The 12,492-nt window shown below is 52.8% G+C and overlaps 1 protein-coding gene across 3 annotated transcripts in view; it reads right to left on the bottom strand.

The window, feature by feature from the left end:
- Positions 1 to 1,631, bottom strand: part of ARHGAP39 (Rho GTPase activating protein 39) — a 66,320-nt gene extending 64,689 nt beyond the window's left edge. For all 3 annotated transcript variants that reach the window (XM_047785509.1, XM_047785511.1, XM_047785512.1), the window contains exon 1: positions 1,523 to 1,631. The gene's annotated coding sequence lies outside the window, so the exon portion shown is untranslated. The remainder of the gene's footprint in view (positions 1 to 1,522) is intronic.
- Between the last annotated feature and the right edge of the window lie 10,861 nt (positions 1,632 to 12,492).

The following is a 12,492-nucleotide window of genomic DNA, read 5'->3' as shown; positions in this document are numbered from 1 at the left end:
ACCTGTTTCTCCAAATATGACTCCAACTTGTGTAAGAAAAGGTAGCCAAAGACTTCAAGTTAAACTAAGACAAACAGCTGAAGAGCCAACAACTCAGCAAGTGCACCCTGGAAACCAGATCTTGGCAGTGATAACTCCTGACTTTTCTGAACACTCACAAGGCACAAGTAATTCACTGAGTCCCAACAACCACCCCAGCCGGTGTTACTGGTGTTCCCATTTTAGAGATGAACCAAAGGCAGCGTACAAAGCCAGTAAACAGAAGAGTCACAGACTCAAAGGCAGGCAGGCAGTCTGGCTCCAGAATCCGCCCTCTTCTCCACTCTGTTCTCCAGCCTCTTGACAAGACTGCTGACTAGACAAAGTGTGGCAGAAAGGCCTGGGACCTCCGCCCCTCCCGAAGCTGGCGGCCGGCTAGCGTGTGTGCGCCAAGCGCCTTCTCCGAAGGTTTCCTTGCTTCTCAGTCACACCTCCTAGCAAATCTCCCTCCCCTCCCCCAGCAAGGAGAAACACACCTTGCTCATTGTGAAAGGGGAGGCGCTGACCGGGAACCACCTGCTGTTTACAGAGGCACCCGAGATGTACAGGGTTCAATTCTCCCGCAATGGCTTCAAAGACAAATCCCCTATTGTCTGCACCAGGGGCAGAACACGAAGCCTTGCAACTGTAGGTTTCTGCAAAGGTCACAGGAGGTTTGGTTAAACCCTACGACACTGAAGAGGGTGGCGAGGCGCCGCATTTTTGCTGCTGAAGGCTGCACAGCGCCCACAGCAGCTGCTGGTGGGAGCCGCATGTAACACACCCACAGCTGCCGCGGCCTCGCAGCCAGCTGCACGTTTTAAAATAAAAGACGTCCTGACCCCCAAGATGCGCACGGCCTGCCTAGACCTCGGCCCGCGTACGAACACGGCCTCCACCCACACCAATCCCGCAACCGAGGGCATTCCAGATCTCGGGGACAACCAGGGCGAGAAGGAGGGGTCGCCCCACCCCTCCTCGCAGCGGAGGCCAGATCCACTGGGCTGGCGGCCACGGCCCGAACCAGGACACGCGCGTCCCGGCTCCCCGAGCCCCGACGAAGCCAGGCCCGGCCCCGCACCGCCCCCCGACTGCGCCCCGGAAATCTGGCCGACGCCCCCCACTCAGGCCGGGCACTCCACTCACGCCCACCCTGGGCAGGGCAGGCTCACCCCCTTCTCCGCTCTCAGGCCGGCACGCTCACCTCACCTCCGCCTTCAGCCCGCACGCTCGCCCCCACCTCCGGGCCGGCCCCCCACACCCACCTCACACCCTGGCCCCGCGCGGCCTGGGCCTTCGCACCCATGCGCCCCCGCCGAGCCCGGCCCCCACACCCAGCCCCTGCGCCTTCGCGCCCGGCCGAGGCCCCACCCGCCGCCTCGGTCGCCGCGGACCCGTATCCTCGCGGGCCGGGTCCGGAGCCTCCGCGAGGCCGGGCGGGGGCCGCAGCGCCGGCCCCTCCGCCATCTTCCCGGCCCGCGCCGCCCACTGCCCGCGCTCTCACCCGCCGGCTGTGTGCGGGCCGCGCCACCGCAGCCTCTCATCCCGGCCCGCACGCCGCGCGCAAGCTGCTCGTGGCTCTCCCTTCGCCGCCGCGGCGCCCGCTCGGTGCGCGCCCGCCGCCGCCGCCGCCGCCGCCGCCGCCGCCGCCGCCGCCGGCCCAGTGAGCAGCGGCCGCGCGTCCTCCCGTCACCAGCGCAACCCCCCGCCTCCGGCCCCGCCCCCGCCCCCGCGCGCCTCGCCGCCAGGGGGCGCAGCCGCGAGCCCCGTGCGCGTGAGCCGGCGCGCAGCACGCCGGGAGCCGGAGTCCGGCCGGGGGCGCGCGCTGCATCCCGGGAGCCGGAGCTCGGCCGGGCTGGGCCCGCCCACAAGGAGGGTGTGGCGGCCTCGCGCTGTCCCGACCAGTCCAGGGGTGGCGGCGGCGGCGAAGGGAGGCCTCGGGCCGGTTAACGCTGCCGCCCCCCGCGGCCTCGCGGTCCGCACGCCGGCGACCTCGCCCTTCCGATCGCTCAAGAGACTTCGACCCCCTTCCGTGCTGTGCAGTTGAGCTTTCATACGTGTCGGTGTGGATTTGGTGTGATTTTACCTAAACAAACCATGTTGGACTTCCTGAACCTGAGAGTTCACTTTTCCTCGACTCTGGAAAGTTACCAGGCATTGGCTCTCCTCCATTCTCGTAGGTTCTCCCTATGCATCTGTTAGATAAACTGGACGGTCTGTAGCCTCCGTGTCCCTACTGTTTTCTATCTCTTTGCTCCCTCATCTTAACTCTTGGTACGTGCTCAATTCAGCTTTGCTGTTGTCCTCTTTAGCATTTTTTACTCTGCGTTTAGCCTGTTCTTCAGGCTTTTAAAATTATTACTGCCTATACAGAGTTCATTTCTAGAAGTTGTCGTATTCGACCTCCATTTCTATAGAAATAGAAGCTAGTCAGCCTGCAGCTCCTACAACAGAATGCAGAAGTCCGCAGCACACCGGCCAGGGCCTGGATCCCATCAACACAAGAAGCTGCAAAGGCTGAAAGCCCAAGTTCAGAAGCCCTCAGCTGAGTTGCAGTTCCCATCCTGCAGCTCCCTCCTGCTCTCTTAACACCCTGCCTCCTGCGGCTCGCTGATGGAGACCCTCACCCCTCTTGCCCTTTCCTTTAGGCCTCCCCTCACTCTGCGCGCGCGCGCGCACACACACACACACACATACACACCCTACCTCTGGTCTCTGCCTCACTCTGCACACACATACACCCCCACCTCTGGTCTCTGCCTCACTCTACACACACACACACCCCCACCTCTGGTCTCTGCCTCACTCTGCACACACACACACACACACATACACACCCTATCTCTGGTCTCTGCCTCACTCTGCACACACACACACCCCCACCTCTGGTCTCTGCCTCACTCTACACACACACACACACACACACCCCTCTGGTCTCTGCTCTCCATTGTACACACCTGAGAAAGGTCATTGCATGAACCCCACCCACCCTTCCTCAAGGTGAATACTGCAGAAACATCACACAACTGGGCTGGCTGGCTGCACTTCAAACTTAAGAGCACTTTATGGTTTTTGGCGATCTTATGCTTCTTCTCCACAGGTTAAGTCTCCCACTCTCCAAAGTGAGATTTCTTGGGCCTCTCTAGCTGATGAACCTCCCAGAGGAGACTAAAGCTCTTCTTATCATCAATCCCAAAGGCACATCCATCCCTGCCCTGCCCCTCCCCTCCTGAAAATGTGCAAGCCGTGTTTCCCTGCTGCTGTCCAAGGCAGTGCCTCCTCTGATGAACTGGAACCTGCTCCCTCTTGCATTCTCAGAGTTGCTCAGCTCTCTCCTACGCTGCATCGCCTGCTTGTCACTATTATTTCCACAAGCATTCAAAGACACTCTGATATTTCTTTCCTTCTCTCTCTCTCTTTTTTTGGCCGTGCCCGCAGTATGTGGGAGTTCCCAGGCCAGGAATTGAACCCACCCCACAGTAGCAACCCAAGCTGCTGCAGTTACAAGACCGGATCCTTAACCCGCTGAGCCACAAGGGAACTCTTCTGAAATTTCTCATCATAAAAACTTTAACTCCATTTCTTCCCACCCCACCCCCTGATTCTCATATCCGCTGGTGGCCATGCTTCACAAAAATTTGCCTGCACTTCACCATATTGGGGGTTTTGTTTGTTTTGGTTTTGATTAAAGAATAATTTACAATGTTATGTTGGTTTCAAGTGTACAGCAAAGCGATTCAGTTATGCATACATATTCTTTTTCATATTCTTTTCAGTATAGGTTATTACAAGATACTGAGTGGAATTCCCTGTCTGTGTTGTTCGCCTATTTTATAGGTTAATCCCAAACTCCTACATCATTCCGTTTTTATCTCATGCTCTCCTCATCCTCTGATGCCATGGAAAACATTCCTGCTACCACCTGGCTGCGCTGTCAAGAACACCCAGCCTCCTAGTCGCCTTTGTTGCTGGGGGCACTGCTGTTCTCAAAGCCCAGGGCTCTGAGAACCTGACTCTGTGTCATCTACTCGCAGCAGAGCAGAACGTCAGCATTTTGGCTGAGGACAACTGGTGTTCCAAGTCCTTACTTTCTAGAAAGATGCCTGACACATTATTCAGGGCCCCGAGGAGGTGGCCAAAGACCATTCTGCAATCCTTTGCCTTTTACCACTCTAGGTAACTGGCAGCTAAGGAAGTGAGAAGGTGGATGAGGGTTTCCTTGGAAAAAAGATGCAGGCCTACTAGTGCCAACATGTTTCCTTTCCATTCTCTTTGCCCACCCCCTGTCTAACATAGATGAGAGCATTTATATAAAGGGAAAAAATCAAAGTACAAAAAAAGATACATTGGGGGAAATGAACCAAAATAAAACTGAGGTAGAAATTTTAATGTCAGACAAACACAGAATTCAAGTTCAAAACATTAACAAGAGCCAAAAGGAAATTACATTCTGTTTTTTGGTTTTTTGTCTCTTTAGGGCCACGCCTGCGGCACATAGAGGTGCCCAGGCTAGGGGTCTAATGGGAGCTATAGCTGCCGGCCTATGCCAGAGCCACAGCAACGCCAGATCCGAGCCACATCTGCAATCCACACCACAGCTCACGGCAATGCCAGATCCGTAACCCACTGAGAGAGGCCAGGGATCGAACCCGAAACCTCATGGTTCCTAGTGGGATCCGTTCACCACTGAGCCACGATGGGAACTCGGAGGGAATTACATTCTGTTTAACAAAAGACTACAAATAATACAAATAATATGTGCATTAAAAATATATTTCGGTATATAAAGAATAGATTTATGGGGAGATAGACAAATCAACAGCAGTAGATAGAAAATTCAGCATATGTTCTTGGCAAGTCATACAGAAAATCGCCACCATAAAGCTTCATAAATAGCCCTTCGTTAAAGGAGAAATAATGAAGAAAAAATTAAATAATTAGGGCTGAAGAACACTCAAAAACACCAAAATTTCTAGGACAAAATTAAAGCAACATAGGAAATTTTATTTATTTTTTTTTAATTTTTAAATTTTTTTTGACTTTTTGCCATTTCTAGGGCCGCTCCTGCGTCATATGGAGGTTCCCAGGCTAGGGGTCGAATCGGAGCTGTAGCCGCCGGCCTACACCAGAGCCACAGCAACACGGGATCCAAGCCGAGTCTGTACCCACGCCACAGCTCACAGCAGTGCCGGATCCTTAACCCAATGAGCAAGGCCAGGGATGGAACCCGCAACCTCGTGGTTCCTAGTCGGATTCGTTAACCACTGAGCCACAGCGGGAACTCCCACAGGGAATTTTAAATAGATCTTCAGAGAATAGGAACAAATGAAAACCTTTAAGCTAAATGTTCAACACCAGAAGTTGGAAAAAAAATAGAGCAATCACACATTAATAAGAAGGAAGGAAACAATAAGGCTAAGAGCACTAACCTGTAAAAATCAAGATAGCAAAATGCAGAATATCAGCAAACCCAGAGCTGGTTATTTGAAAAGGCCGAGAACAGACGGATGGGAGCGCAGCTGGACTGAATCCACTGGCTCTCAGTTCTCCTACTGGAGCCACGAGAAGCACGCGCTGCCACTGATTCTCTCTCCCATCTGGACCGCTTCCTCCGCTTCATTTTCCAGAATACTCACCTGCCTTTGCATCTACTTCTCCACATGCTACCTCTTAATATTCTCTCCCATTCCTCCTCATCTTCATGATTCCTCAGTGTTAAACAGCATCAAGGCTCAGTCCTTGGATCTTGTTTATTTTCTAGCTACACTCATGCTACTGCTACTTGGTGACCTCACATACACAGGAGGGTCGGGTGGGTACTTACTGCAACAAACTCATTCCTCTCAGTTCTGGAGGCTGGAAGTCCAAGGTTAAGGTGCTGACAGGAGTTTCCACTGTGGCACAGTGGAAACAAACCTGACTAGTATCCATGAGGATGAGAGTTTGATCCCTGGCCTCCCTCGGTGCGTCGGGGATCTGGCGTTGCTGTGCCTGTGGCGTAGGCTGGCAGCTGTGGCTCCCGTTCCACCCATAGCCTGGGAACTTCCATGTGCTGCAGATGCAGCTTTAAAAAAGAAAGAAAAATTGGCGCTGGCAGATTTGGTGCCTGAGGAGGACCTGCTTCCTATTCAGAGACGTCACCTCACGAGACAGAAGGGACAGGGGTCTCTGCAGCCGCTTTCATAAGGGCACTAACCCCTCACGACCTAATCACCCCCAAAAGTCCCATTCTCAAACCACCATGTTGGAGACCAGGATTCAGCTTAAGTATCTTGATGGGGAGTTCCCGTCCTGGCGAAGCGGAAACGAATCCAACCAGGAACACGAGGTGGCGGGTTCAGTCCCTGGCCTTGCTCAGTGGGTTAAGGATCCGGCATTGCTGTGGCTGTGGTGTAGGCCGCCAGCAACAGCTCCGATTAGACCCCTAGGCTAGGAACCTCCATACGCTGCAGATGCGCCCTAAAAAGACAAAAAACGACAAAAAGACAAGTATTTTGATGGGATACAACCATTCAGTCTATAGCAAAGACAAATACTCACTGAAGACTTTGTAAAAGTAAGCAGATACCTCCCCAACCCACAAACTACCTCTTTCTCGACAGTTTAATAGATGAATTCTATCAATCTTTAAGTAGATAGTACCTATTTTGGGACAAGTTGTTCCAAAAAGGAGAAAAGCTATCTCACTTATTCTTAGGTCACAATCGTCTTGATTCTTAAATTGGACAAGTTTAAGAAGTTAAATTGGACAAGTTAAAGGGGAGGTGGGGAGGGATCAATTGGTCATTTGGGATAAATTAGGTTCATTTTAATTTAAATATAGATGTGAAAACCTTACATAAAATATTAACTGAATGCCAACATGCAAAAATACAGAATGCTTAAGGATAGAGAAGTCCCCGTGTGGCTCAGTGGGTTAAGGATCCATCATTGTCACTGCTGCGGCTTGGGTTCAGTCTCTGGCTTGGTAACTTCCACATTCCCCAGGTACAGCCAAAAAAACTTTTTTTAAAAAAGGGGAGTGGGAAGGGGGACCTCTGAGTGTTGTCCTAAATTCTGGGCCCCTCACAGAGAGGGAGGCACTTGCACGTGTCACTGCTTCCTTGCGTCCTGCCTGGGTAACACAGGCAGGCATGGGGGGCACTGGCCAAAGCCAGGAAGGCTTGATGAAGGAGGACTGGAACCGGCCTTGAGGACAGGAGTATGATGGTACATGGGACAGAAGCAGCACCATCAGAGGTGGAGCATGGCAAGAGGCACCTTCCCAGGGGCCAGGGAGATGGGAACACGACTCTGGAGCAGGCAGGGCCTGGCCTTTGTCTCCTGGAGAGTGTGGGCTCCGTCCCAGAGGCCGTGGAAACATCAAGTGTTTTTTGGTATTTCTGTTGCTGCTGCTGTTTTTAGGGGCACACCTGCGGCATATGGAGGTTCCCAGGCTTGGGACTGAATCGAGCTGCAGCTGCCAGCCCACACCACAGCCACAGCAACAGGGATCCAGGCCGCATCTGTGACTGGCAACGCTGGATCCTTGCCTACTGAGTGAGGCCAGGGATCGAACCCAAGTCATCAGGGATACTAGCTGGGTTCTTAACGTGCTGAGCCACAACAGGAAGTCCAGGTGTTTTTGAGGAGTAAGGCAACATCAGGGAGGGAACGCTTCCGGCTGTCTAGGCATCGGGACTGTGACAGGTGCTCTGTGGGGCTCATTTTACCTGTCATCCTGGTGTAATACCAAGGCTTGCCTGGTCCTCAGAGATCGTAAATCAGTTTCTTGATTATCGAAAACTCGTGCTCCATTTCCGTCATGTGGGTCCTGCGTCCAGAGTCAAGCTTACCTGCCCGAGGCTGCTCCTCAGCCTTGCCCTTGCGCTGAGATGTCCCTATACTCCAGGAAGTGGTGCAGAAGACCAGAGAGCCGGGCATAGGTGAGCTTGCCAAGGGCCTATCTGGTGTCAGCATGTGCCAGGATCTCACTCCTCTCTGAACATTTGCGTTTCAGGAGAAGCTGGGGGATCTGGAATCACAACATGGGGAAGTGGGTCATGGAATTCAAACTTCAGTGGCCCTAAGCACTGATGGCCACTATGTCCATCTCCACAGCCGGGATCGGGCAACAGGTGCGCCACTGCCCCTAGCGGTCTCGCCACGGCTCCCCCAGACCGAGCCTGGGTGGTGTCTGCACGCACCTCCATCTTCACGTGTCCATTTTCTTTCCTCTCAAGCGTGGAGTCAAAGCTGAATGGAGTTTTCCTCAGACTTTCTCTAACGAGTTATCAGGTTTCTGCTAAGGTAAAATCACGTGCTCTTGCCCTTTGGGGAAGTAAGTTTCAGACAGATGAAGCTTTAGAATGACTTGAAACTGTTCAGCGCCACACCTACGGGCTCTTGTTTGGTCCTCACAGATGCTCATCCACACCTGTTCTGAGTGAAGGGGCGGGAATTACAGAAGCATGGGTTTTGGATGGATCTGAATTCCTTATTATGTAGTCGCCGACAGTTTCAGTAACCCTCATCCTTAGTTTTCTTACCTGTAAAATGGTCCTGTTAATATCTACCTGGTGCATGTGAGGCACTCAGCACAGCATGGCATGTGGCAGGCAGTCAAGGAGTGGCAGGTACTGTTATCATCACTTAATGCTCAAAGGCAGCAATAGTGTCATGCTCTAAGTCAGTGACAAGACCCAGGTTCTGACTTACAGCTTCTGGGCTCGGGCTACCCAGAGATTTTATGTTTAACCGCACCCCCCGGAAGCATCCCAGGCACTGCCAGAATGGAGAGTTCTTTTTTCTACGTGCATTACTTAGCTCTCATCCTCCACGACCCCAGCTAGTCCAGGAGGGTATCTGTGGAACCCAGTCCGATGGATCCTAATGCCCTGGCCACCAAGGTCTGACTGACCCCACAGTTCTCAGACCCCCTCCTCCTCATCTGCACAGGCCTTAACCACCCCGGGAGGGCGGGGGCAGGGGGCAGGGCCTCTTCAAGTTGGGTGACCAAGTGTCCCAGCCGTAACAGTGCCCGTCCGGCGCCCACGTCTGTATCCAAGCCTGGACTCAGTGCGCTAGCCGCTGGACACTCCCGGCAGGCCTCGTCCTCCGGCTCTTGGCAGCCGAGCCTCTCCCACCAAAAAACCAGTCCGGACATCCAGAGCCCGCCTCCATAAGACCTCACATCACACCGCGCCACCGGCACAAAGCCGCCTCCGCATTTCGGCAGCGGCGGCCGATCACGGTGCTGGGGGCCTAACGACCCCAAGTCCTGGGCTAAAAGACCACCTGCAGGGCGCCGGTCGACCCCGCTGCGGGTCACTCCGCCACCGCGGAAGGCGGAGCGCTGGGCGGCCGAGCACCACCGAGTCGATGGTCTTCCCCGGTCCTAGAGCGGCGGGGGAGGGGGGTTGCGCACGCGCAGGCCCGACCTCAGGCCACTTCCGGAGGCGCCGAGAGGCCGGCGCGCAGACGTCGCTCGGACCTTGGCTCGCAGTGAGCTGAGGACCGCGCGGGCAGGTCTCCTGGAGGCGCCGCGTCCGCCGCCAGTGGTTGGTGAAGGGCTTCCCCTGTACGCACGGTCTCGGGAAGGCCCTCCAAATAAAGCTTAGTCTGGACTTGAAATCCCGTTTCTCCAGGTTGACTTCTCTAGCTCCTGCCGGACTCCCGGCGAGCCGCCCCGCTTACGTCCCGCCCCGCGTCCACCTTCTACGCGAGGGCGCCAGTCTTCAGACCTGGTCATTGCGGGTTGCTGTCCATGTTTTTGTTTACAGCCCGCTAGGCCGTGTGAGGGGTAGCTCCTTGTGGTTTTGACCTGCGTTTCCCTGAGAACCAATTTTTTTTGGCCGCAGCTGCGGCTGTGGAAGTTCCCGGGCGAGGGAATGGAACCGCGCCACTGTAGTGATAGCATAGGATGGTTAACCCTTTGTCCGCAAGAGAACTCCCCAGAAAGCTAATCAGGTTGAGCATCCTTTCACGTGCTTAGAGACTATCTGAACGACTTCTTTGCAGCGATCCTGTTCAAATCCCTGTCAATTTTTATTTTTATTTATTTTTTGTTTTTTAGGGTCGCCTCCACCGCATAGGTAAGTTCCCAGGCTAGGGGTTCAGTGGGAGCCAGGGGGGGATCCGAGCTGCCTCTGCAACCTACACCACACCTCACCACAGCATTGCAGGATCCCTGAACCACCCAGGGAGGCCAGGAATCAAACTCGTGCCCTCATGGATACTAGTTGGATTTGTTTCTGCTGAACCATGATAGGAACTCCTTTATTTAAATCATTTATTTCTATTTTTCAGGCACACTCACAACATACGGCAGATCAGGGATTGAATCTGAGGCGTAGCTGAGGCCTCAATGGATCCTTAACCTGAGGTGGGAAGGGGGAAAGGGCCTTCCCACATCAAAGGGAAGGGAACTGGCTGCACCAGCAACCTGGGCGCGCATGGCAGCCCTGCGACAATGTAGCATAACCTGTGTCCCTAAGCACAGGCGGATCTATAACTTTCTGCTCAAAATGTATAGAGTACCTTATAAGGGAGACAAAGAAACTTAGATGTAGCCAGAAAACAAGCCGGGTATATAAGGTGGTGCCCTGATGCGTTGGAGGCTCAGCCTCTGGATAGTAATCCACTAAGCCAGTGCCAGCAGGAATAAACACTGCTTCCTGGTAAAAAGCCTTGGTGTCTCATTTCTCTGTACATAAGCCCTGCTTACAAATCCACTGCACTCGGCAGGGGATCAAGCCTGCTGCAGAGACAACACCCAATCCTTAACCTGCTGCACCACAGCAGGAACTCCTAAACTTTGTATTTTGAAATAATTTGAAGCTTATGGGAAAGTTATAATAACGCAGATAATTCCCACATAACCTTAAATCAGATTCACCAATTTTTAAACTTTCACCACTTTTACCATTTCTCATTTTTTCCTGAACTATTTAGAAGTAAGTTGAATATATGGCTTGAAGAGCTGTCCTTTTTCATAACTTCCTCCCTTCATTTGATCTTTCATTGCATTTCTCCCCTCCCCTTTTTTTTGGCAGGGAGGGGCAGGCATTTTCACTCAGTTTTGAAATATCTGATTCTAGGTGTTTTCCGTATCTCCAAAGCTTGTTTGTGGATCTCCACTTCAGCTTGGGATATTACAGTTTCTTCTGCTCCTGCTGAACTTTAGGCACTTTGGCAGCCCTGCACTCCCGGCTCCATCTCCTCACTTCATGGAGACTGCCCAGCACCTCTGTGCAAGGAAGTGGATTTTTTCTAGTTTTTCTTTACACAGACGGCATAGCACTCAGGGGCTTCAGTGCTGGATATGAGCTTATGTTCCCACTATCATCCTGGAGGAAGTCAGGCCTCATGTATTGTCTCCACATAGGGGAGCCCCCCCCCCCACCCCAAACTGCTACAGCTTCATTTTCACGTTTGAAGCTCTGATTTCCATTTCTCGTTTTTAGTCCCTGGGTGCTGCCTCTCTCCCTGGTGCTTAACCATGACTTTGCCTATTAACACTCTTGTCCCAATAAACCTGGTATCAGTGATCACAATTTTCAAAAGTAGAGCTACTTGGCAGCCCCTGCCTTGCTAGCCCGAGGTGTTACTGACCAGGGTTCTTGGCCTCCCTAATCAATAGAAATTGGTAAGAGGTCAGACAAGAAATTCAGGCAAGTCTTTACTGGAGCTCCCGCTATAGCAGAAGGGAGCAAAACTGAGCAACAGGTTTCCTTGCTCACTCCCTGAGTGTGTGTGTGGGTGGGTGGGGGGTGGCAGTGAGCTGGTTCATTATATGGGAGCACCCAGGGGTCAGGCTAGAGGGGTGGCTTAGGAGGCCTGCCCACCCTCTTAGTGGCCTTGTGTGCAGGGTGCATCTGTAGTACCCCATGTTTGCTCCTGACACAGTTTTTGGTCTTTTGGTATCTTGTTCATAATTCGCCCCTGCTGTGCATGCACACAGCTGTTCTCAGTCCCTTACAGTTACTTTGTATTGTGTTGCTTGAGGAGACATTTTTCAGGTGCAAGCCCTGAAGCAAAGGGTCCCAGGTCACAGCCTGCCTCAGCTACCCTCCTTGGCTAAACTGTAGAGCATCTTGAAATAAAAAAATAAGCTTTCATTTTACAAATGCAAACACTGAGGTTCCAAGCGAGACAGGGACTCCCACCTGTGGGTTGGTCGGGTGATGAGCCATGCATGGCAGAGAATAAGGCTTGAAACATACCCTGCTGGGCAGGTTTTCTGAACGCATTTAGAGGCAGATGTGTAGGACTGAAACTAAAAATCTCAAGTCAGGGCTTAAATAGGAAGGCAGAGACTCAGGGAAATATAGCAGGTAGGGCAGACAGAACCGATGGGTGAACTCACTTCTCTTGTCCTGCATTCATACATTTTGAGTATCTGGTGGTAACCTGGGCACACAGTCACCTTCTAGCACAATGGTAACCTCTGCACAGAAAGCTTATTGTCCAGAATGAATTGTTTACTTCCAAACG

Source organism: Phacochoerus africanus, chromosome 6 (assembly GCF_016906955.1).
Source record: "Phacochoerus africanus isolate WHEZ1 chromosome 6, ROS_Pafr_v1, whole genome shotgun sequence".
In the NCBI taxonomy this organism is placed as follows: Eukaryota; Metazoa; Chordata; class Mammalia; order Artiodactyla; family Suidae; genus Phacochoerus; species Phacochoerus africanus.
Note: the sequence above shows the minus strand (reverse complement) of the source record. Positions and strands in the feature narration are given on the sequence as shown.